Source organism: Microcaecilia unicolor, chromosome 1, assembly GCF_901765095.1.
Source record: "Microcaecilia unicolor chromosome 1, aMicUni1.1, whole genome shotgun sequence".
Taxonomy (NCBI): Eukaryota; Metazoa; Chordata; class Amphibia; order Gymnophiona; family Siphonopidae; genus Microcaecilia; species Microcaecilia unicolor.
The window spans coordinates 767,925,909-767,949,404 of NC_044031.1; the positions used below are offsets into that span (position 1 = coordinate 767,925,909).

General features: G+C 46.3%; 1 protein-coding gene across 2 annotated transcripts in view; it reads left to right on the forward strand.

Annotated features, from left to right (window-relative positions):
* CORO2B (coronin 2B) overlaps positions 1–23,496 on the forward strand; it is a 181,298-nt gene that overhangs the window by 330 nt on the left and 157,472 nt on the right. The gene's annotated exons all lie outside the window — the stretch shown is intronic.

Consider the following 23,496-nt stretch of genomic DNA (forward strand, 5'->3'; position numbering starts at 1 on the left):
GGTCGTTACTCTTTCAAACCGGACCCTGGCACCGGTGGCACCACAGGGGCAGCGTCTTCCCTTGTCAGAGGTCATGACTTTCAGGGAAAGAACGTAGCCCAGGGATCGGGTCTGAGGGTTCCTGGGTTCGGTTTGCCAGGGCTCCTCCACAGGTGGCTTCCTTCGCCTTCGCAGCCACCTGGGCTCTGTCTCCTGGACCGAAGCACAGAGACCGCAGCTTCTCTACGGCCACTAGGTGCCGCCATCGAGCAATGGCTGGAAGTCCCTCTCCCCAGGGCTTGTGGATGCCACCTCTGCAGCTTCCCTAGTCTGGCTCTGGAATCAAATCCAGCACTTCTGCAGATCAGCCATGCAGCACTAGTTCTGACCCAGTACCTCACTTTAGTCCATCCACTTTGCATATTCACAGACCAGCTCCTTCCTGTGACTGTCACAGGTCTGAGAGTTTCCTCTGCAGGCTCTTTTTGGACTGGAATAAGTAACTGAGAAGACAGGGTACTAATTTGAGTGGGTCTCACACAATGGTGAGCAATTGCAACAGGATGTGGGGGAGCAGCAAAGACTGGGGGGGTGTGGATGGGGGCGGTGGAGATGTGGGGTACCGGTCGGTGCTATGCTTTCCTTCTTGTTGACCAAGGAGGTCCATTTCCCAGTCTGTGCCAGGGCAATGTTTGTTCAGTAGATTTTGTGTGGCAGGGCTGGATTTCAGTGATGTGCACCCATAAGCATGATGAGAGGAGGTGGGGGGGGGGGATTGGCTCTTCCTTCTGAAATCTCTGGGGAGGGGGGTTCTCCCTCATTTTCCCCTCCTCCGTCTCACAGGATTTCCCCCTCCCCCAACCTTTACCTTGCCCTGGTGTCCCACCTCCTCCTGCAGCACACATGGAAACCTTAAGAAGGGCGTGGTGCCGCAGGGGCTGGCAGTGCAGGAAGGCCCCACGCTGAAGTTTCTTCCTGAAGCACTGGGGTAGCCTTTGACGCAGCTAAGCCAGGCTTAGATCAAATGCTCCAGGACCCATTAAACCACAGGAAAAGCCAGGCCTATATCCTGGGCTGGGCAGCTGCTCCTTCTGCCCAGTGCATGGGTCTGCTCCCCCTCCCCCATTCACGTGTGTCAGGAATTGATTGAAATGGTGGATAAAGTCAGCAAAGCACAAAGCAGCTTACTTAAACTCAGCTGAGGACGGAGGGGGGTGGGGGTGGGGACCTGGGGAGGGGGTCATAGGATTGTTTTCTTGGGATGATAACTGTGTTTTCGGTAGCTCTGCTGGTCAGTCAGGTTCACATAAGGGAGATGCTCAGGCCCTGATGCTCAATACCACCAGAGCAGCACAGAACCACGCCCTAATGCTCAATGCTAATGAGATGCAAATATAGGCGCGCTCATAGCAGTCAGCATTAGGGAGGTCAGCGGGAGGATTGTGCTGGCGCAGGCACAAAAGAGTTTCGAATTAAGCTCAGCTCCTGTGTTCCTGGTAAAACCCGAACATGAAGCAAACATTGGCATCTGTTTTCTGCAGCCTTATTTTTTTTCCGGCTTGGACGCTTATACTTAGATGCAGGAAACAGACCCCAATGTGTGCTTTCGCTTGGGTCTGCTGTTTCTCACAGCCAGCGCTTAGGGGCTTGCACGGGTATTCTTCCGCTTCCAAAAAAGCAATCAAAACCTGCAGATTTTGCAGAAAGAATCATGAGAGAAGCTCTTTTCCAACATCCTAATGCCTGCTCCGACCTGGGGTTATTTCTTGCAGCGGTAAGGCAGGAATACAAAATGACCTAATTTGCATGAGCTTAACTCCATTTTGAATGCTATCTGCGCTAGTGCCTGGCGCGTTTGTTGTTTCCCGCGCTCGAGCCCTCTGAACATTCGGTGCAGGTAAATGTGAGCGCTAGTACGCCTGCGTTGACTTTTGAGCGTCATTCCTAAGAGAAGTTGGACTGTTTGTACTGAAAGAATCTCACGGAAAAGGAAACTGATAAAAATGTCCCGAGTTTATACAAGACTTTTTGGGTTTATTTTGTTTGATCTTATTCCTGCATCTCTGTCCCTTTTCACTTTAAGTTACATACTTTTGGATGGCTGCATAGAAACAGGATGTGCACCATTTTGTATTTATAAAAGCCTGCTTCACTGAGTCTAGTTTTGCCAGCTGTCTGTGCTTTATTCACATTGATACTTTCATGAGGTTCTAATGCAGATGTCTGTGCTGTCTTCATGCTTAGCAGATGATGACATAGGGGCAATGTGAGTGCCACACTGGAGGTCTCCTGTCTCTTTCCTCTCTGTGAAACATAAGGCCATGCCGAACATTAGGGTTAGATGTGTTACCGAATGATGACGGAGGTGCTTGAGAAGGGATGGGAGGCCATAGTGCAGACTTGAGATGCACTGTCTCCCGTCTCCTCGTATCTTGTGGTGATTGTGACTGGCACTTTGCAGTAAGTACACCAGGGAGCAGCCAGAGGAACATGAGCCTTGCTCTCTTCACCTTCTGGCCTTGAACTGGAATTTAATTACCAGGTCCAGTAGCTGCTTCCCTGTAGCTGAGTCAGTGGAGGGTTAAGTGATCTGCTCAAAGTCAGGAGGATCATCGCTGGGATTTGAACTCGGGCTTCCCTGGCTCTCCCTCTGTTCTAACCATTTGCTCCAATGCTAGGTGTCTCTGATAGCCAGGGGTAGCTGCCATGGGATCCCTCTACAGACCTTCCTTGACACGTGGCTTCACTTGGGATATTAGAACTGAGACCACCTTTCCAGATCCACAGGCCTAGAGGAAACAAGGGGTGATTGGGGGAAAGGGAAGTGATATTTTTTTTTTTTGCAATTACATTCAAAGCGGTTTACATCTATTCAGGTACTTATTTTGTACCAGGGGCAATGGAGGGTTAAGTGACTTGCCCAGAGTCACAAGGAGCTGCAGTGGGAATTGAACCCAGTTCCCCAGAATCAGAGTCCGCTGCACTAACCACTAGGCTACTCCTCCACTCATTCCACCAATAAGAGCCAACCTCATCAGTGATGTCACAATGGCTTAAAGTCCATTGCACTAACCACTAGGCTACTCCTCCACTCATTCCACCAATAAGAGCCAACCTCATCAGTGATGTCACAATGGCTTGATTGCCCAATACTTGGCTCATTTCTGATATTGTGATGTCATAAGGGAAAGGGGGAAAGGGAAATGGGACTTGATATACCGCCTTTCTGAGGTTTTTTGCAACTACATTCAAAGCGGTTTTCATATATTCAGGTAGTTATTTTGTACCAGGGGCAATGGAGGGTTAAGTGACTTGCCCAGAGTCACAAGGAGCTGCAGTGGGAATCAAACCCAGTTCCCCAGAATCCACTGCACTAAGCACTAGGCTAGTCCTCCACTTGGGGCTTGGTGAGGCCTTTGGTCATAGGGACCAATTTTGTGGGTGCTCGAGTGTGTCCAGGGAGGGGTACCTTCCGCTGAGTTTGGCGCCCCTGATCATTTTGAAAAGTTGGCTGCCGTGCCTTTAATAGTGATTCCTGGTTGAGTCTGTGGAGTTTGTTGTTCAGTGATGCTTCACCATATAAATGTGTAGGACAGGGTTGTCCGCTGAATGGAGGCTTCTGCCAGGTACTTGTGACCTGGATTGGCCACTGTTGGAAGCAGGATACTGGGCTAGAAGGACTATTGGTCCGGCTCCGTGTGAGTATCCTTATATTCGTACCCAGTTTCCGTGCCTTGCAGGGTGAGGTTTTTGTATTGATATTATAATTTGCTATCTAATTGCTTTAAAAATGGAAATACTGGTCATTGAAAGTCATGCATAAAAGAGGTTAAGCTTCTGGGCTATTTTCCCTCTGCGTGCTGTTTGTTTTGCAGCTTTCCAGAAGTCGTGTAATTGCTCCAGGATACCTCGTTTCGTAAGCTCTTTGGAGAAGGGACATTGTGATGATATGAACTGCTTCTCTAGTGACTTGGCAGAGTGGGAGCCCCCGGAAGACTGGGAGCTGAATAGAAACTCTGTAAGTCGGAGCTGCCGTTTGCAGCTTCTCCATGGAAACACTTTGGAAAAACTCTTTTCTTCTAAGGGTACATCATTGTACAACAGATGGCCTGGAGAGAGCTCGTTACATATGCCAGAGCTCAATCAAACCACAGAACAGAAATTTCTCATTTGTACAGAGCTCGTGACAAACAAGTGAACTTCTGGTTCCAGCAGGAGGTTAGAACCACAGAGGTCTGAGTTCCAATCTAGCGCTATACTTAGCATTTCTGTAGTGCTGCAAGAAGGTATGCGGCAGAACAGACTGTGGAGCTTCTGCTGAATTTTGAATGGACTGTGGTGGAAGAGAGCTGATTTGCAGAAGCAGAAACTGACTGTGTGGATAAGGATTTTGGTAGCAGAGATGTGCACGGGGACAGGGGATGGGGTGGGGCTAGTGAGGGGATGGTAGCACTATGATGGGGATGGTGAGGGGACTGGAGCACTAAGATGGGGACGGGGTGGGGATGGAAAAGAATTGACTGGGGATGGGAACGAGATAGTGTCCGAACGCACACCTCTGTTTGGTGGTAGCTGAGAAAGGAATAGATTTTGGTGATGGTACAAAGAGAGAAGCAGATTTTAGTGAGAGAGAGGGAGAGAGAAGATGACTCCAAGGCTATAGCTGGGGGAATGGGAGAAAGACATTGTTATCCACAGAGACAGAAGTACGGGGAGGGTACCCAGGGGCCAGGGAGGACATCCTGCTTTTCTTCTAAACCAGATCAGTAGGGGAGAGAACTTGAAAATGTCTAATTGGGCTTATGATTACTGTCTCTTGGGATAATCTCAGAGACAGCATAAATTGCTATCCAGAGGTGGGCTCCATGGGAGTCAGTGTTCAGTCCCATGTAGCCCTGAGGTTGACATGCTATTTCCAGTGTCTACATAGTAACATAGTAGATGACGGCAGAAAAAGACCTGCACGGTCCATCCAGTCTGCCCAACAAGATAACTCATATTTGCTGCTTTTTGTGTATACCCTACTTTGATTTGTACCTGTGCTCTTCAGGACACAGACCGTATAAGTCTGCCCAGCACTATCCCCGCCTCCAAACCACCAGCCCCTCCTCCCCACCACCGGCTCTGGCACAGACCGTATAAGTCTTCCCAGCACTATCCTCACCTCCCAACCACCAGCCCTGCCTCCCAACCACCGGCTCTGGCACAGACCGTACAAGTCTGTCCAGCACTATCCCTGCCTCCCAACCACCAGCCCCGCCTCCCGATCTTGACTAAGCTCCTGAGGATCCATTCCTTCGGCACAGGATTCCTTTATGCTTATCCCACGCATGTTTGAATTCCGTTACCGTTTTCATTTCCACCACCTCCCGCGGGAGGGCATTCCAAGCATCCACTACTCTCTCCGTGAAAAAATACTTCCTGACATTTTTCTTGAGTCTGCCCCCCTTCAATCTCATTTCATGTCCTCTCGTTCTACCACCTTCCCATCTCCGGAAAAGATTTGTTTGCGGATTAATACCTTTCAAATATTTGAACGTCTGTATCATATCACCCCTGTTTCTCCTTTCCTCCAGAGTATACATGTTTAGTTCAGCAAGTCTCTCCTCATACGTCTTGTAACGCAAATCCCATACCATTCTCGTAGCTTTTCTTTGCATCGCTTCAATTCTTTTACATCCTTAACAAGATACGGCCTCCAAAACTGAACACAATACTCCAGGTGGGGCCTCACCAACGACTTATACAGGGGCATCAACACCCCCTTTCTTCTGCTGGTCACACCTCTCTTTATACAGCCTAACAACCTTCTAGCTACTGCCACCGCCTTGTCACACTGTTTCGTCGCCTTCAAATCCTCAGATACTATCACCCCAAGATCCCTCTCTCCGCCCGTACCTATCAGACTCTCCCCGCCTAACACATAAGTACATAAGTACATAAGTACATAAGTAGTGCCATACTGGGAAAGACCAAAGGTCCATCTAGCCCAGCATCCTGTCACCGACAGTGGCCAATCCAGGTCAAGGGCACCTGGCACGCTCCCCAAACGTAAAAACATTCCAGACAAGTTATACCTAAAAATGAGGAATTTTTCCAGTCCATTTAATAGCGGTCTATGGACTTGTCCTTTAGGAATCTATCTAACCCCTTTTTAAACTCCGTCAAGCTAACCGCCCGTACCACGTTCTCCGGCAATGAATTCCAGAGTCTAATTGCACATACGTCTCCCGTGGATTTCTACTTCCTAAGTGCATCACTTTGCATTTCTTCGCATTGAATTTTAATTGCCAAACCTTAGACCATTCTTCTAGCTTCCTTATGTCCTTTTTCATGTTTTCCACTCCCTCCGGGGTGTCCACTCTGTTACAGATCTTAGTATCATCCGCAAATAGGCAAACTTTACCTTCTAATCCTTCGGCAATGTCACTCACAAATATATTGAACAGAATCGGCCCCAGCACCGATCCCTGAGGTTCTCCACTACTCACCTTTCCCTCCTCCGAGCGAACTCCATTCACCACCACCCTCTGGCGTCTGTCCGTCAACCAGTTCCTAATCCAGTTCACCACTTCGGGTCCTATCTTCAGCCCCTCCAGTTTAGTCTGTCATTATAAAATAAAAATCTCCCCTGCAATCCCTCCCCCAAGCCCTCAGAACAGGTATAAAGTGTCCTGTGACAGGCGACTATATAACTGGTGAAGTCTCTGAACAGACACACAAAATCCACACTGGAACAATATCTGCAGTAGGCTGGAAAGGATTAGAATAAAAACACCCATTTATTGCCCCCCCCCCCCAAAGTCTTCAAAATCTACTAAAGGAGAACTGGAAAAACAATTAGGCATGTGAAGGGAACTCTAAAACTGGGTGTGTGTGAAAATATACAGGACAAGCACTTACATACACAAGTGCACACATAAGTGCATAAGTAATGCCATACTGGGAAAAGACCAAGGGTCCATCGAGCCCAGCATCCTGTCCCCGACAGCGGCCAATCCAGCACTTATATGCACAAGCACACAGTTTGCGGTGAATATGTACGCAATACTAGTGCTTACACGCACAAGCATGTAGTTGTGAAAATGTACACAATACTAGCACTTATATGCACAAGCATCCTTTAATGGACATCTGATAATTGGCTCCCTCCAAAATCCAGAAAAAACAGCAGTGAAAAAAACGAAAAAAAAAAAAAAAATTAGAGAAAACCACTGCTTCAAAAAAAAAAAAAAAAAAACGGATTTTGAGTTAAATATTACAACATCTTAACTTCATTCCAAATCAAAACTAGTATTTGAAGATAAAATTACAAACATTTTTGCAAAGTCTCAAAAAACTGTAGTTGAATATCCAAGCATGTGACCAATCACTTATCTGAAATTGCAAGACGATCTCGGCTGGGCATTGCAACTGCTCCAAACCTTCAAATCGGTCCAAAATGCTCCAGTCCCTTGTGTTGATGTATCACAGCTTCCACAGTGCTAAGCTGTTGCCACTACAGGACCAAACTTCTCTGCCTCAACAAGAGACTAGGGCCCTCCTTGTTTCGATACCCTGGAGGAATGCTATGTCTAAATGTTGCCATATAAATGCCAAATTACGCCAATATTTTATAACAGTAGTTGTGAGCTTAATTACTGTTATGCCCTCCCGCGGGAGGTGGTGGAGATGAAAACGGTAACGGAATTCAAACATGCGTGGGATATGCATAAAGGAATCCTGTGCAGAAGGAATGGATCCTCAGGAGCTTAGCTGAAATTGGGTGGCGGAGCAGGTGGGGGGAAGAGGGGTTGGTGGTTGGGAGGTGAGGATAGTGGAGGGCAGACTTATACGGTCTGTGCCAGAGCCGGTGATGGGAGGCGGGACTGGTGGTTGGGAGGCGGGAAATACTGCTGGGCAGACTTGTACGGTCTGTGCCCTGAAAAAGGCAGGTACAAATCAAGGTAAGGTATACACATATGAGTTTATCTTGTTGGGCAGACTGGATGGACCATGCAGGTCTTTTTCTGCCGTCATCTACTACTAAATAAGATGGGAGAGTTAGAATATATTTATTTATTTGTACATTTATACCCCACGTTTTTCCCACAGTTTTCCCATATATAGCACTAAATGATGAGGTAGATATAATAGGCATCTCAGAAATTTGGTGGAAAGAGTACGATCAATGGGACACTGTGTTTACAGGGTACAAATTGTATCACAAACAAAGGATCAAATTGGAGGGGGGTTGCTCTATATGTTAAAGAGGGAATTGAGTCAAATAAAATAAACATTCCACATGACACAGATAGCAGCGTGGAAACACTATGGATAGAAATTCCATTTGTGAAGGGAAGGAGTATTCTTGTAGGGCTGTACTACTGTCCGACGGGACAGAACAAACAGATGGATGAAGAAATGTTTACAGAGATTAGGAAAACTGGCAAACTGGACAGCGTCCTTCCCTACACCCCTCTGTTCCCTTCTCCACTACTGCCAACTCCAGACTTCGCGCCTTCTGTCTCGCTGCACCCTACGCCTGGAATAAACTTCCTGAGCCCCTACGTCTTGCCCCATCCTTGGCCACCTTTAAATCTAGACTGAAAGCCCACCTCTTTAACATTGCTTTTGACTAGTAACCACTCGCCTCCACCTACACTCCTCTCTTCCTTCCCGTTCACAGGCAGCTCCTTGTGACTCTGGGCAAGTCACTTAACCCTCCATTGCCCCATGTAAGCCGCATTGAGCCTGCCATGAGTGGGAAAGCGCAGGGTACAAATGTAACAAAAATAAAATAGATACTATTTGAGATTCTACATGGAATGTTGCTATTCCACTAGCAACATTCCATGTAGAAGGCTCGCGGCCACATTAAGTACATAAGTACATAAGTACATAAGTAGTGCCATACTGGGAAAGACCAAAGGTCCATCTAGCCCAGCATCCTGTCACCGACAGTGGCCAATCCAGGTCAAGGGCACCTGGCACGCTCCCCAAACGTACTGGTGATCTGCAAGGGCCGACTTCTACATGGAATGTTGCTAGTGGTTAGGGTGGTGGACTTTGGTCCTGAGGAACTGAGTTTGATTCCCACTTCAGGCACAGGCAGCTCCTTGTGACTCTGGGCAAGTCACTTAACCCTCCATTGCCCCATGTAAGCCACATTGAGCCTGCCATGAGTGGGAAAGCACGGGGTACAAATGGAACAAAAATAAATATTTCAAATTATGCTTATGGTCACTAAGTCTTTGTTTCAGAGACCGCAAGGTTTTCCCTACATATAATTTTAAACAAGTACATATCAAAATGTACACCACAAGTGTAGTGTCACAGTCAGTATCAAATTTAAGATAATATTCTCTGGCATCTAACGGATTGATGAATAACTTTGCCGTCATCATGGCTGGACAGAAGCTGCATTTTGTACATCGTCTATGTCCCTGAGACCTGACTGTTCTTGTAGCTGACACCTTAGCTTGCAAAATTTCTTTTTAAATTTGGATTTCGTGTATATGCTGTTCTCAACTTGTGGTTCTGAAAAGTAGGTGTAACTGCATAATTTTTCAATGTTTTCTAATTATTTGTACTGCTGCATTTGTCCCCTGCGAGTAACGTAATTTACAAGTTTGTAAATTCTCTGTATCAACTTTGAAGGAGTAAACAAACATATGGACAAAGGGGAGCCGGTTGATATTGTGTATCTGGATTTCCAAAAGGCGTTTGACAAGGTACCTCATGAAAGGCTACAGAGGAAATTGGAGGGTCATGGGATAGGAGGAAATGTCCTATTGTGGATTAAAAACTGGTTGAAGGATAGGAAACAGAGAGTGGGGTTAAATGGGCAGTATTCACAATGGAGAAGGGTAGTTAGTGGGGTTCCTCAGGGGTCCGTGCTAGGACCGCTGCTTTTTAATATATTTATAAATGATTTAGAGATGGGAGTAACTAGCGAGGTAATTAAATTTGCTGATGACACAAAGTTATTCAAAGTCGTTAACTCGCGACAGGATTGTGAAAAATTACAAGAGGACCTTACGCGACTGGCAGACTGGGCGGCTAAATGGCAGATGACGTTTAATGTGAGCAAGTGCAAGGTGATGCATGTGGGAAAAAAGAACCCGAATTATAGCTACGTCATGCAAGGTTCCACGTTAGGAGTTACGGACCAAGAAAGGGATCTGGGTGTCGTCGTCGATAACACACTGAAACCTTCTGCTCAGTGTGCTGCTTCGGCTAGGAAAGCAAATAGAATGTTGGGTATTATTAGGAAAGGTATGGAAAACAGGTGTGAGGATGTTATAATGCCGTTGTATCGCTCCATGGTGCGACCGCACCTTGAGTATTTTGTTCAATTCTGGTCGCCGCATCTCAAGAAAGATATAGTAGAATTGGAAAAGGTGCAGCGAAGGGCGACTAAAATGATAGCGGGGATGGGACGACTTCCCTATGAAGAAAGACTAAGGAGGCTAGGGCTTTTCAGGTTGGAGAAGAGACGGCTGAAGGGAGACATGATAGAGGTATATAAAATAATGAGTGGAGTAGAACAGGTGGATGTGAAGCGTCTGTTCACGCTTTCCAAAAATACTAGGACTAGGGGGCATGCGATTAAACTACAGTGTAGTAAATTTAAAACAAATCGGAGAAACGTTTTCTTCACCCAACGTGTAATTAAACTCTGGAATTCATTGCCGGAAAATGTGGTGAAGGCGGTTAGCTTAGCAGAGTTTAAAAAGGGGTTGGACGGTTTCCTAAAGGACAAGTCCATAAACCGCTACTAAACAGACTTGGAAAAATCCAAAATCCCAGGAATAACATGTATGGAATGTTTGTACGTTTGGAAAGCTTGCCAGGTGCCCTTGGCCTGGATTGGCCGCTGTCGTGGACAGGATGCTGGGCTCGATGGACCCTTGGTCTTTTCCCAGTATGGCATTACTTATGTACTTATGTAACTTTTTTTTTGTTATTTGTGCATAGCAGTTGATTTCGATGATTCTATTTAGCACGTGTATAAGCTGTTTTTACTACGTGCTCTGGGTATCCTTGAGTTTTAAACTACTGTTTTTGCTTGATCTTTAAATACACTTTTGCTACAGCAAATCCTGCGATACCTCAACATTTGTGAGAACGGCAAACTCTCCTTCATATTTTGGGGATGATTAGTAACATAATGCAACAATGTGTTGCGGTCTGTCGGTTTAATATAGACCGAGGTGTTAAACTTATTGTACTGTTGAGTATTAAGTACGTCCAAAAAATTGATTTCAACAGCCGCCTGCTGCATTGCGAACCGGTTATTTACATCCCTGGTGTTCAACCATAACATAAAGATGTCATCTATGTACCTGTTCCGCTTAATTATACTTTGAGACCAAGGGTTATTTTTTAACTACTACTACTACTTGACATTTCTAAAGCGCTACTAGGGTTACGCAGCGCTGTACAATTTAACAAAGAATGACAGTCCCTGTTCAAAGGAGCTTACAATCTAAAGGTCAAATGTACAGTCAGTCAAATAGGGGCAGTCAAGATTTCCTGAATGGGGGTATAATGGTTAGGTGCCGAAGGCGACATTGAAGAGGTGGGCTTTGAGCAAGGATTTGAAGATGGGCAGGGAGGGGGCTTGGCGTAAGGGCTCAGGGAGTTTATTCCAAGCATAGGGTGAGGCGAGGCAGAAAGGGCGGAGCCTGGAGTTGGCGGTGGTGGAGAAGGGTACTGAGAGGAGGGATCTGTCCTGTGAGCGGAGGTTTCGGGTAGGAGCGTAAGGGGAGATAAGGGTAGAGAGGTAATGAGGGGCTGCAGATTGAGTTCATTTGTAGGTTAGTAGGAGAAGCTTGAACTGTATGCATTTGTATGCATTATGTATGTATTTTTTAACCAGCATTCTTCGAAGTTGACCATATATAAACATGCAGTTAAAGGGGCAGATGACGTGCCCATGGCCACTCCTTTGTTTTGTTGGTAAAATTGATCTTTGAACAGATCCCTGGGGACCCCCACTATCACCCTTCTCCATTGAGAATACTGACCTTTTAACCCTACTCTCTGTTTTCTATCTTTTAACCAGTTTTTAATTCACAATAGAACACTACCTCTTATCCCATGACTCTCCAGTTTCCTCTGGAGTCTTTCATGAGGTACTTTGTTAAACGCCTTCTGAAAATCCAGTTACACAATATCAACCGGCTCCCCTTTATCCACATGTTTGTTCACCCCTTCAAAGAAATGTAGTAGATTGGTGAGGTAAGATTTCCCTTCACTAAATCCATGTAGACTTTGTCTCATTAATCCATGCTTTTGAATATTCTCTGTAATTTTGTTCTTTATAATAGTCTCTACCATTTTGCCTGCCACCAATATCAGGCTCACTGGTCTATAATTTCCCAGATCCCCTCTGGAACCTTTTTTAAATATCCATGTTACATGGGCTACCCTCCAACCTTCCAGTACCACCCCTGGAGAACCCCATAATCTACCCTTCTCCATTGAGAATACTGACCATTTAACCCTACTCTCTGTTTTCTATCTTTTAACCAGTTTTTAATCCACAATAGAACACTACCTCCTATCCCATGACTCTCCAATTTCCTCTGGAGTCTCTCATGAGGTACTTTGTCAAACGCCTTCTGAAAATCCAGATACACAGTATCAACCGGCTCCCCTTTATCCACATGTTTGTTCACCCCTTCAAAGAAATGTAGTAGATTGGTGAGGCAAGATTTCCCTTCACTAAATCCATGTTGGCTTTGTCTCATTAATCCATACTTTTGAATATTCTCTGTAATTTTGTTCTTTATAATAGTCTTTATCATTTTGCCCGGCACTGACGTCAGGCTCATCAGTCTATAATTTCCCGAATCACCTCTGGAATCCTTTTTAAAAATCAGCGTTACATTGGTCACCCCCCAGTCTTCCGGTACCACGCTTGATTTTAAAAACAAATTACATATTACTAACAATAGTTCTGCAAGTTCATTTTTCAATTCTATCAGTACTCTGGGATAGATACCATCCAGTCCAGGCAATTTGCTACTCTTCAGTTTGTCAAATTGTGCCATTACATCTTCCAGGTTTATAGAGATTGCATTCAGGGGCCCTTTTATTAAGCCACGGTAAAAAGTGGGGCCTCACCAAAGACTTTTTTCAAGGGCATTTCCTGCCTTCTGCTGGTTATGCCTTTCTCTACGCAGCCTAGCATCCTTCTGGCTTTGGCCATGGCCTTACCACATGGTTTCACTACTTTGAGATTCTTGGACACTGTCACCCTCTCCCAGTCCATGCACCTCAGCCTTTCACCCCCTATCACATCGAGCCTGTGGCGTAGCAAGGGCGGGGTGGTGGGGGCGGTCCGCCCTGGGTGCACGCCGCTGGGGGGGTGTCGGCTCCGCTGGTTCCCTGCTCTCTCTGCCCTGGAACAGGTTACTTCCTGTTCCGGGCGGGGCAGAGGGAGCAGGGAACCAGCGGAACCGACACCCCCCAGCGGCGTGCACACGGCAGGCAAAAATGCACTCGGGGGGGGGCTTGGATGATGTGCCGAGGGCGGGGCTTGGGTGATGTGCTGAGGGGGGGTTTGATGCGCTGAGGGGGATGTTATGGTGCACCGGGGGGGGGGGGTGCGCAGCGGTGAACCGCCCCGGGTGGCAGCCGCCCTTGCTACGCTACTGCTCCTTTGGATTTTTACACTTCAAGTGCATCACTCTGCTCTTCTTTAAATTTTAACTGTTAAGCAGCACAGAGTTCACTAATGAACCTTCTGTTCCACTCAATCCCCCAGATCAGTGATGAGATAGTGGAAGGATGGGGGAGGGTTTTCAGCAGTAAGACTGAAATGTTCTGATAGTATGTAGCAATAATAAGACAACAAAAGAGAGGGATGCGAAGCACAGAAAATCGAGCCAGGCAAAAAGAGCACTATGATCCTCCAAGTGGGTCGGCATCCAGTACTTTATTGAGAGACCCAACAAGGGTCGTGGTTCGGTGGAATGTCAACGTGGTTAAATTCATTCAAATAAGAGACAATTCAGCAGATGCTCTAGAGTCTTGGCAATGGAGGGACTATAAAGTCAGCAGGAGGTCAGAAATATAGCAAAATATATGAGCAAGCAGATCTGTAAGTGAGAGGAAAGGAAGCTTTTTTTTTTCCCTTTTGTTTCTCCTGTATAGGGTAGATGGAGATAAAGTCAGCAAATTTTCAAGGAACAAATGAAGAGAAGGACACACAGTTTAGAATCTATGAATCAAGCCAAACACAAAAATTGGCAAATACATAAATTCAGAAAGGTTTAGCTTTCTGGCTTGCAGTGCTTCTCAGGAATTCCCAACTGTCCAGGAAGCAGCCCCCCCCCCCTTTAATGACACAGACTCTACTAAGCACCAGGTAAAACGGGAGCCACACTAATTAAATTAAACCTGGGTCAACTCTGTAGTCTTTACAAGACCAGAACACTGCACCAGTGATTTCATAGTAAGAATCCTGAAAGGTAACTTTAAAACAATACAGGAACGTAAGACCTTTGAAGTCAGAATGATTGAATATTTTGACACACAACAAACAGGACTTAATAAGGATCTGGGTTTTCTAACTCATTATAAAACATAAAGCTGTATTTCTCTGTTTATTTCTCTGTTTATTACCCTCCTCTCACCTACCAACACCCATCCTGTTAGAATATCAATGAAATGCTTTGATGTCCCCATGCATACCCCCACCTTCCCACTCTGTCAGACTGTCAAAGTAATGCTTTGATGTTTCTCTCATATATACTATCTGCTACCTCATTTGCTTATTTCCGATCTGAGGAAGAAGGGCAACCTTTGAAAGCTAATCAAGAAATGTATTAAGTTATGTCCAATAAAAAAGGTATCATCTTATTTTCTTTTCCATGTTTTATTTTGTTTGATTTCTATTGATAACAGAGATCTGGAAATAAAGCAGCCTTCTTGAACAGCCAATTTCAGCAGAAAAACACAAGGCAAAAGAACAGTTATCAGCAGGAGAACAGAAATATAGTAAATTATAGGAGCAAACAGACCTGCACATGAGAGAAAAAGAACTCCTCCCCCTTGTATTTTCCTCCTGTATAGGATAGATGGAGATAAAGTCAGCAGATGTTGTAGGAAGAAATTAAGAGAGGGATACACAGTTTAGAATCTATGAATCAAGCCAAACACAAAAATTGGAAAATACATAAATTCAGAAAGGTTTAGCTTTCTGGCTTGCAGTGCTTCTCAGGAATTCCCAACTGTCCAGGAAGCAGCCCCCCCCCCCCCCTTTAATGACACAGACTCTACTAAGCACCAGGTACAACGGGAGCCACACTAATTAAATTAAACCTGGGTCAACTCTGTAGTCTTTACAAGACCAGAACACTGCACCAGTGATTTCATAGTAAGAATCCTGAAAGGTAACTTTAAAACAATACAGGAACGTAAGACCTTTGAAGTCAGAATGATTGAATATTTTGACACCCAACAGACAGGCCTTAATAAGGATTTGGGTTTTCTAACCCATTATAAACCATAAAGTTGTATTTCTCTGTTTATTTCTCTGTTTATTACCCTCCTGTCACCTACCAACACCCATCCTGTTAGAATATCAGTGAAATGCTTTGATGTCCCCATGCATACCCCCACCCTCCCACTCTGTCAGACTGTCAAAGTAATGCTTTGATGTTTCTCTTATATATACTATCTGCTACCACATTTGCTTATTTCCGATCTGAGGAAGAAGGGCAACCTTCGAAAGCTAATCATAAGTACATAAGTACATAAGTAGTGCCATACTGGGAAAGACCAAAGGTCCATCTAGCCCAGCATCCTGTCACCGACAGTGGCCAATCCAGGTCAAGGGCACCTGGCACGCTCCCCAAACGTAAAAACATTCCAGACAAGTTATACCTAAAAATGCGGAATTTTTCCAAGTCCATTTAATAGCGGTCTATGGACTTGTCCTTTAGGAATCTATCTAACCCCTTTTAAACTCCGTCAAGCTAACCGCCCGTACCACGTTCTCCGGCAACGAATTCCAGAGTCTAATTACACGTTGGGTGAAGAAAAATTTTCTCCGATTCGTTTTAAATTTACCACACTGTAGCTTCAACTCATGCCCTCTAGTCCTATTATTTTTGGATAGCGTGAACAGTCGCTTCACATCCAACCGATCCATTTCACTCATTATTTTATACACTTCTATCATATCTCCCCTCAGCCGTCTCTTCTCCAAGCTGAAAAGCCCTAGCCTTCTCAGCCTCTCTTCATAGGAAAGTCGTCCCATCCCCACTATCATTTTCGTCGCCCTTCGCTGTACCTTTTCCAATTCTACTATATCTTTTTTGAGATACGGAGACCAGTACTGAACACAATACTCCAGGTGCGGTCGCACCATGGAGCGATACAACGGCATTATAACATCCGCACACCTGGACTCCATACCCTTCCTAATAACACCCAACATTCTATTCGCTTTCCTAGCCGCAGCAGCACACTGAGCAGAAGGTTTCAGCGTATCATCGACGACGACACCCAGATCCCTTTCTTGATCCGTAACTCCTAACGCGGAACCTTGCAAGACGTAGCTATAATTCGGGTTCCTCTTACCCACATGCATCACTTTGCACTTGTCAACATTGAACTTCATCTGCCACTTGCACGCCCATTCTCCCAGTCTCGCAAGGTCCTCCTGTAATCGTTCACATTCCTCCTGCGACTTGACGACCCTGAATAATTTTGTGTCATCGGCGAATTAACTTAATCAAGAAATGTATTAAGTTATGTCCAATAAAAAAGGTATCATCTTATTTTCTTTTCCATGTTTTATTTTGTTTGATTTCTATTGATAACAGAGATCTGGAAATAAAGCAGCCTTCTTGAACAGCCAATTTCAGCAGAAAAACACAAGGCAAAAGAACAGTTATCAGCAGGAGGACAGAAATATAGTAAACTAGGAAAAAATGCCCGTTTCTGAGCGGAATGAAACGGGCGCTAGCAAGGGGCCCCCTCCCTCCGTCCCTCGAAGCTACTTGCCTTGTTCGCTGTGGGCCGTTTCAGCCCTGGAGTGTGAATAGCTCCGCCCTCGACGTCATGACGTTTTGACGCATCATGACGTTTTGACGCGAGGGCGGTGCAGACACTCCAGGGCACACCGGATATCTCGGGCGCCTCAACTTCCGTGGAGGCTTCAGAACGTTGGGGTTGCCTTTTATATATATAGATTATAGGAGCAAACAGACCTGCACATGAGAGAAAAAGAACCCCTCCCCCTTGTATTTTCCTCCTGTATAGGATAGATGGAGATAAAGTCAGCAGATGTTGTAGGAAGAAATTAAGAGAGGGATACACAGTTTAGAATCTATGAATCAAACCAATCACAAAAATCTGAAAATATATAAATTCAGAAAAGCTTAGCTTTCATACTAATACAATCGCACCACTAACATACAAAGCCATAAAAAAGCATATGAATCCATAAAAATAGACAGGCATCACCCCCTATAGAATCATACCAGTAACATATAAAACCTTAAAAATACAGACAGGCATCACCCCTCAGTAGTGCCCCCTCCCCCATTCAACTAACGTTTTGTCAAAGACAGAACACAGTCTGGGTAGCCAAAAGAGTGGCTAAGTAATAAATGGCCAGAAATATGAAGTCACATTGAATGAATTCTGCAGAACAGTAGGAGTCTGAAGTGGACAGAGAGGATTTCTGTCTCTCGGGTGCATATGCAGATCAGAGGACTGTATTCAGCACTGTTTCTCTCTGTGTGACACGGCCACAGCTGCTGCAGTGAATCCGTGACTGCTTCTCATTCTGGACCTGTGCCCAGAATATCAGCACTGGGAAACTTTCCCTCCTTTGTTCCTCTTAAAGCCCTTCGTCCAGCAGCTCCAGTGAAGCCAGGGCCTGCCATGGCACAAGTTGGAGGCATGGTAGCAGAGATCAATTAACTCTGGATATTCATTGCTCTGGCATTGTGCTCACCCAGAAGTTAACCGGTCACTGGCCGATATCCAAGCTCATGTCCCAGTCAGGACAGCCTTTTTCTCCAGCTAACTATATCCTCTTACTTAGCCAGTTAGCGGTGTGAATATTGCCGCTAACCGGTTCATTTCCGGCTCCACCTACGGGTGGCTGCAGCACTAACTAGACGGTGTCTGTGTGGTCGCAGGCAATATATGGTGACACTAAGGGCCCTGTTTACTAAGGAGCCAGGGCCGGCCCAAGGCAAGATGTCGGTTGAAGCGGAGCTTGCATACCACACCCCCAGGCATTTTACCTGGTCACGGTGACTTTCCAAACCCGGTAGTGGCAGCGATTCCCATACATTGCCCTGCTGCCGCCGGAACCCGCCTCATCCCTTTACTGTGGTTGCCTGAATGAAACAGGAAGCTACTTCAGGCGGCTGCACTAAAGGGAAGAGGCGGGTGGCGGCGGCAGCAGGGCAGTGTATGGGAATCGCTGCCACTACCGGGTTTGGAAAGTCACCGTGACCAGGTAAAGCGCAGCGAAGCCGCCTCCCGAGATCCTGCTCCTAAAGAGTGCCGCCTGAGGCCCCCGCCTCAGGTGGCCCGATGGGCCGTCCCTGTAAGGAGCACTAGCATTTTTAGCATGCATTAATGCTAGAGACGCCCATAGGAATATATAGGTGTCTCTAACGTAAGTGCGCACTAAGAACGCAAGAGCACCTACAGCACAGCTTGTCAATCAGGGCCCTAACCGCTTAAGTGCCGATGATCATTGCCAGATGGCCAGCTCAATGGCCTTGTTAAACCTTTTTGAATATTGAGCCCAGGATCTTTAGCTGAATTACGAAGCATTCTGTGCAGTGAAGGATATAGTTGGAAAGCCAACGTTTGAGATGTTTCTGAGGTTTTATCCACGTACTCAAGTGGGTACTAGAAGGAAGACGCTGTACTTTGTGACATGAGAACCACAAACTCCCCTGAGGACCAGATTTCAAGTCTAAGGGACAAAATCCTACAAGTCAATTTGTTGCCACCATTCTGAAATAGGACATTGTTACCCAAGCATTTACCCCTGGATTCTATATAGCGTGCCCAGAGATCCGCGCCGAAATCCAAGCATATTCTATAACTATGTACATAACTTAATTAGCTTAACAAGCGTTGATAAGAGCTCCTAACAAGCAATAATCAGCACTGATTGGCAATAATTAGAATTTACACGCAGAAATCGTTAAGTGCATTCTGTAATACAGTGCGCCTAACTTCTAATGCGGGCAGGCAAAAAGGAGCGTGGTAATGGGCGTTCAGAAATTTACGCGCATAATTATAGAACATGACCCAGTTCGCCTAAATCTACGTGCCGGGATCTACGCCACATTTTTGTTGGCGTAAATGGAGGAGCGTAGTTTTAGGCGCTAAGATATCAACTTAGCGTATTCTATATACTACGCATAAATCTAGACACTGCTTATAGAATATGTTCAATCAACTTTGAATTCCACGCCAATTTCTTAGGTTCCATATATAGAATCTTCCCCTTAATTTCCTGTGCTGATGTAGGAGACACATGGACAATGTCGCCTCTGGCCTCGGTGGACATCACCCACTACAGAGCCAATGGGTGGCCTAAATTGTCTTCCCTTGAGCTCTGATTCACTACTTTTTTATTTATTTATTTATTTATTGCATTTGTATCCCACATTCCCCCACCTATTTGCAGGCTCAATGTGGCTTACATAGCTTTGTTGACATTGTCATATCAGGATATTTGACCCTATTTTAGCCCTAGTGGGCTGGGAGAAACGGCCATTAAAGTGGGTGGGGTTTTTATCTGCTTCTCCCTTGTGAAATGCTTGTAGGTTTGCTATCTCCTGATTTCCCCAGAGGAATTAGATGCTGGTGGGGCTTGGGGATTACCTATGGATACACCAGTGGTGCATGTAAGTCTCTTGTATCTGCATTTATTTTGATAACTAAACAATCTATGAAGTGGTGGTGGATTCGCTAACATACAACTCGAAAAAATATAATCAAAAAATCCACTCAAGCAAATTCTGAATGAACAAAGTGCTATGATGGAGTGGTACACGTCATCTGTCTGCTCAGATTATAGAAGGAAAAACCTCAAGGAGCTCATGACTCAATGGTCTAAAGAGCTACTCACGATCATAACGACTTCAAGGTTTGGTCGAATTGATCTGTCCTCATCATCGGCTCAAAAACCTTCTTCTATAAGCGATTTAAAACTCCATTAAGTCCTCTTTACATCGCTTACTGAACGACTACTGATAGTTAGTGTCTTGTCTGCAAGGTAGGTGAGCCCTTAGGTCCCGCAAGGCCCCGAGGGACCTCAAAGGACAGCCGTGCAACCCCAAGTCTTCACCCGCGGCGACCGCCGTTCACCAAGGGTTGAGCCCCAGCAGCAGGCGGTCAACGGGACTTCAGGAACCGCGGGGTGCCGAACTGACCCGGACAGGGACCAGGAGAGCAGAGGGCAGATGGAGAATGAGGACATCCAATGACAGGCAATAGTTCAGGGCCGGCAGCTAACAGCGTAGTCAAGATCAGGCAAGAGGTCGAGGCAGGCGGCTAGCAGGGAAAACCAGGAACAGTCCAAAAGTCAACACCGGAAGTACAAGGAAAACAACGGAGCACAGGAACCAACGGAGACTGGCCTCGGGAACAGAACCTGAAGCAATGTTCTAGCTCAGTCTCCTTCCTTAAATACAGTTCAGCATCAGACGCCCCGCCCCCGTAGGTACAGCCGACCAATCCGGACCTGGTTATCGACAGAGCCTTTCTGATTGGCTCTGTCCGATCCCCCAGGCGGGACCACCAACCTGGCCTCCCAATCCAGCACCTCAGAGGCGTAGCTCCGGGCCCTCGCACCCAGGAGAGAAGAAGATGCCGGCCATCGCGCCTCCGCGCCGCCTCCTTCAGCGGCGCAAACATAGCCCCCACAGCCGGCGACTGAGAGACCGGCGGCCGCAATCGCCGGCCTCTGGCCTCGGCCCCGGACGGAACGGCCATCACCGAGGCAGGCCCCGGCTCCCCGCCGTGGCCTCTGGACCGCCGACCCTCGCCGTGGTGGACGCCGGCTCCCGCCCCCTGTGGCGGAGGAGCCCGAAGGAGCGACGGACGCGTCAGTTAGTTGCAGAGAACACAATCATGAAATGTGTACTTAGCTTTAGACTTCTCGCGTTTGCGGTCGTCTCTGTCCGCTGGGGGTTTCTTCTGCTGTTGCCCAGCCTTGCTCTATCAGTGCATTCATTAGCTTGACTCCTTCAACCCAGACCCACGGTGACCAGCGTTTCGCTCCAATCTCATTTGGGCTATGCTGTATCAAGGTCCGCGTGTCGGACGACAGCAGGAATAGAGCTGGACTGTTGTCATTTTGACCCTCGCGTGGACCCTGATGCACTTAAGAAGCGTGAGGATTTAGGGAGAATTAAGTGGCCAGGAGGAGCAATTGTCTGCTTTTACGACTGAGATGGGACACAGGTTTTCAGCATATCTATAATAGATACACATGAAACAAATATGTATATACCAGGTCTCCATATATGCAAATCTATCTCCTGCATAGTCATTGTGGACATTCATACACATATGGTGGGATTGTCCAAAGGTTCGAGAGTTTTGGGCTCAGGTGCTTCTTATGGTCCATACGATCATTAAGGTGGAGTACTCAGGCCGGGCAGAATATTGCCTGCTCCACCTTAGACCCCCGAAAGTGAGGGAGCACATGCACAAATTGGCTATTCAATGTTTTTTGGCAGCAAAGATTACACTGGCCCGGGTGTGGAAGCAGAAAGACACACCATCACTACAGCTGGTGGCTCGCAAAGTGGATTTTATTTATCAGATGTCAAAATAACAGCCATGAGAAGGGGCAGGTCACGCTGTTTCAGAAAATTTGGCAACCATATGAGCTTGTGAGGGAAGAGCTTCTATCTGCACCCTAGTGCAGGAGGGATGGGAGAGGGTGGGGGGATATAGTGGAGTGGAGGAGTGGCCTAGTGGTTAGGGTGGTGCACTTTGGTCCTGGGGAACTGAGTTCGATTCCCAGCACAGGCAGCTCCTTGTGACTCTGGGCAAGTCACTTAACCCTCCATTGCCCCATGTAAGCCGCATTGAGCCTGCCATGAGTGGGAAAGCGCAGGGTACAAATGTAACAAAAATAAAATAGATACTATTGGAGATTCTGCATGGAATGTTGCTACTATTGGAGATTCTACATGGAATGTTGCTACTATTGGACATTCTACATGGAATTTTGCTATTCCACTAGCAACATTCCATGTAGAAGGCTGCACAGGCTTCTGTTTCTGTGAGTCTGACGTCCTGCACATACGTGCAGGATGTCAGACTCACAGAAGCAGAAGCCTGCGCGGCCACATTGGTGATCTGCAAGGGCTGACTTCTACATGGAATGTTGCTAGTGGAACAGCAACATTCCATGTAGAATCTCAAATAGTAGCAACAGTGGAGGAGTGGCCTAGTGGTTAGGGTGGTGGACTTTGGTCCTGGGGAACTGAGTTCGATTCCCGGCACAGGCAGCTCCTTGTGACTCTGGGCAAGTCACTTAACCCTCCATTGCCCCATGTAAGCCGCATTGAGCCTGCCATGAGTGGGAAAGCGCAGGGTACAAATGTAACAAAAATAAAATAGATACTATTGGAGATTCTACATGGAATGTTGTTACTATTGGAGATTCTACATGGAATGTTGCTACTATTGGAGATTCTACATGGAATTTTGCTATTCCACTAGCAACATTCCATGTAGAAGGCTGCACAGGCTTCTGTTTCTGTGAGTCTGACGTCCTGCACATACGTGCAGGATGTCAGACTCACAGAAGCAGAAGCCTGCGCGGCCACATTGGTGATCTGCAAGGGCTGACTTCTACATGGAATGTTGCTAGTGGAACAGCAACATTCCATGTAGAATCTCAAATAGTAGCAACAGTGGAGGAGTGGCCTAGTGGTTAGGGTGGTGGACTTTGGTCCTGAGGAACTGAGTTCAATTCCCACTTCAGGCACAGGCAGCTCCTTGTGACTCTGGGCAAGTCACTTAACCCTCCATTGCCCCATGTAAGCCGCATTGAGCCTGCCATGAGTGGGAAAGCGCAGGGTACAAATGTAACAAAAATAAAATATATGTCTGAGTTAATGAAACAATGTTAAGTTAAGCCTATGAAAGATGTATGATGAGTTATGGCTATGGTTTGTTTTGTATTATAAAAATCTCAATAAAAATAGTTTTAAAAAAATGATTCGTAGTAGTAGTGAGCTTGGACATAGGTTAAACTTCACCCAGTCATGTCAGAAATTTGTTGTAGAGGGTTGAATACAGTGGCTCCTGCAGACGTATAGGGAGGCCAATCTCAGCTCAGCTCTCCTGTATATTATTTGGTTTTGATGTCAGGCAGAAATGGAAGAAACTAGAGGTCAGTGTGGTTTAGTGGGTCCCCCCATCCCGCCTTTGGGCTCCCAGCAGCTTCTCACATGGTTATGTATTCCGCCAGTGTCGTTATGCTCATATTAGCCCTCTCCTCAAGTCACTTCACTG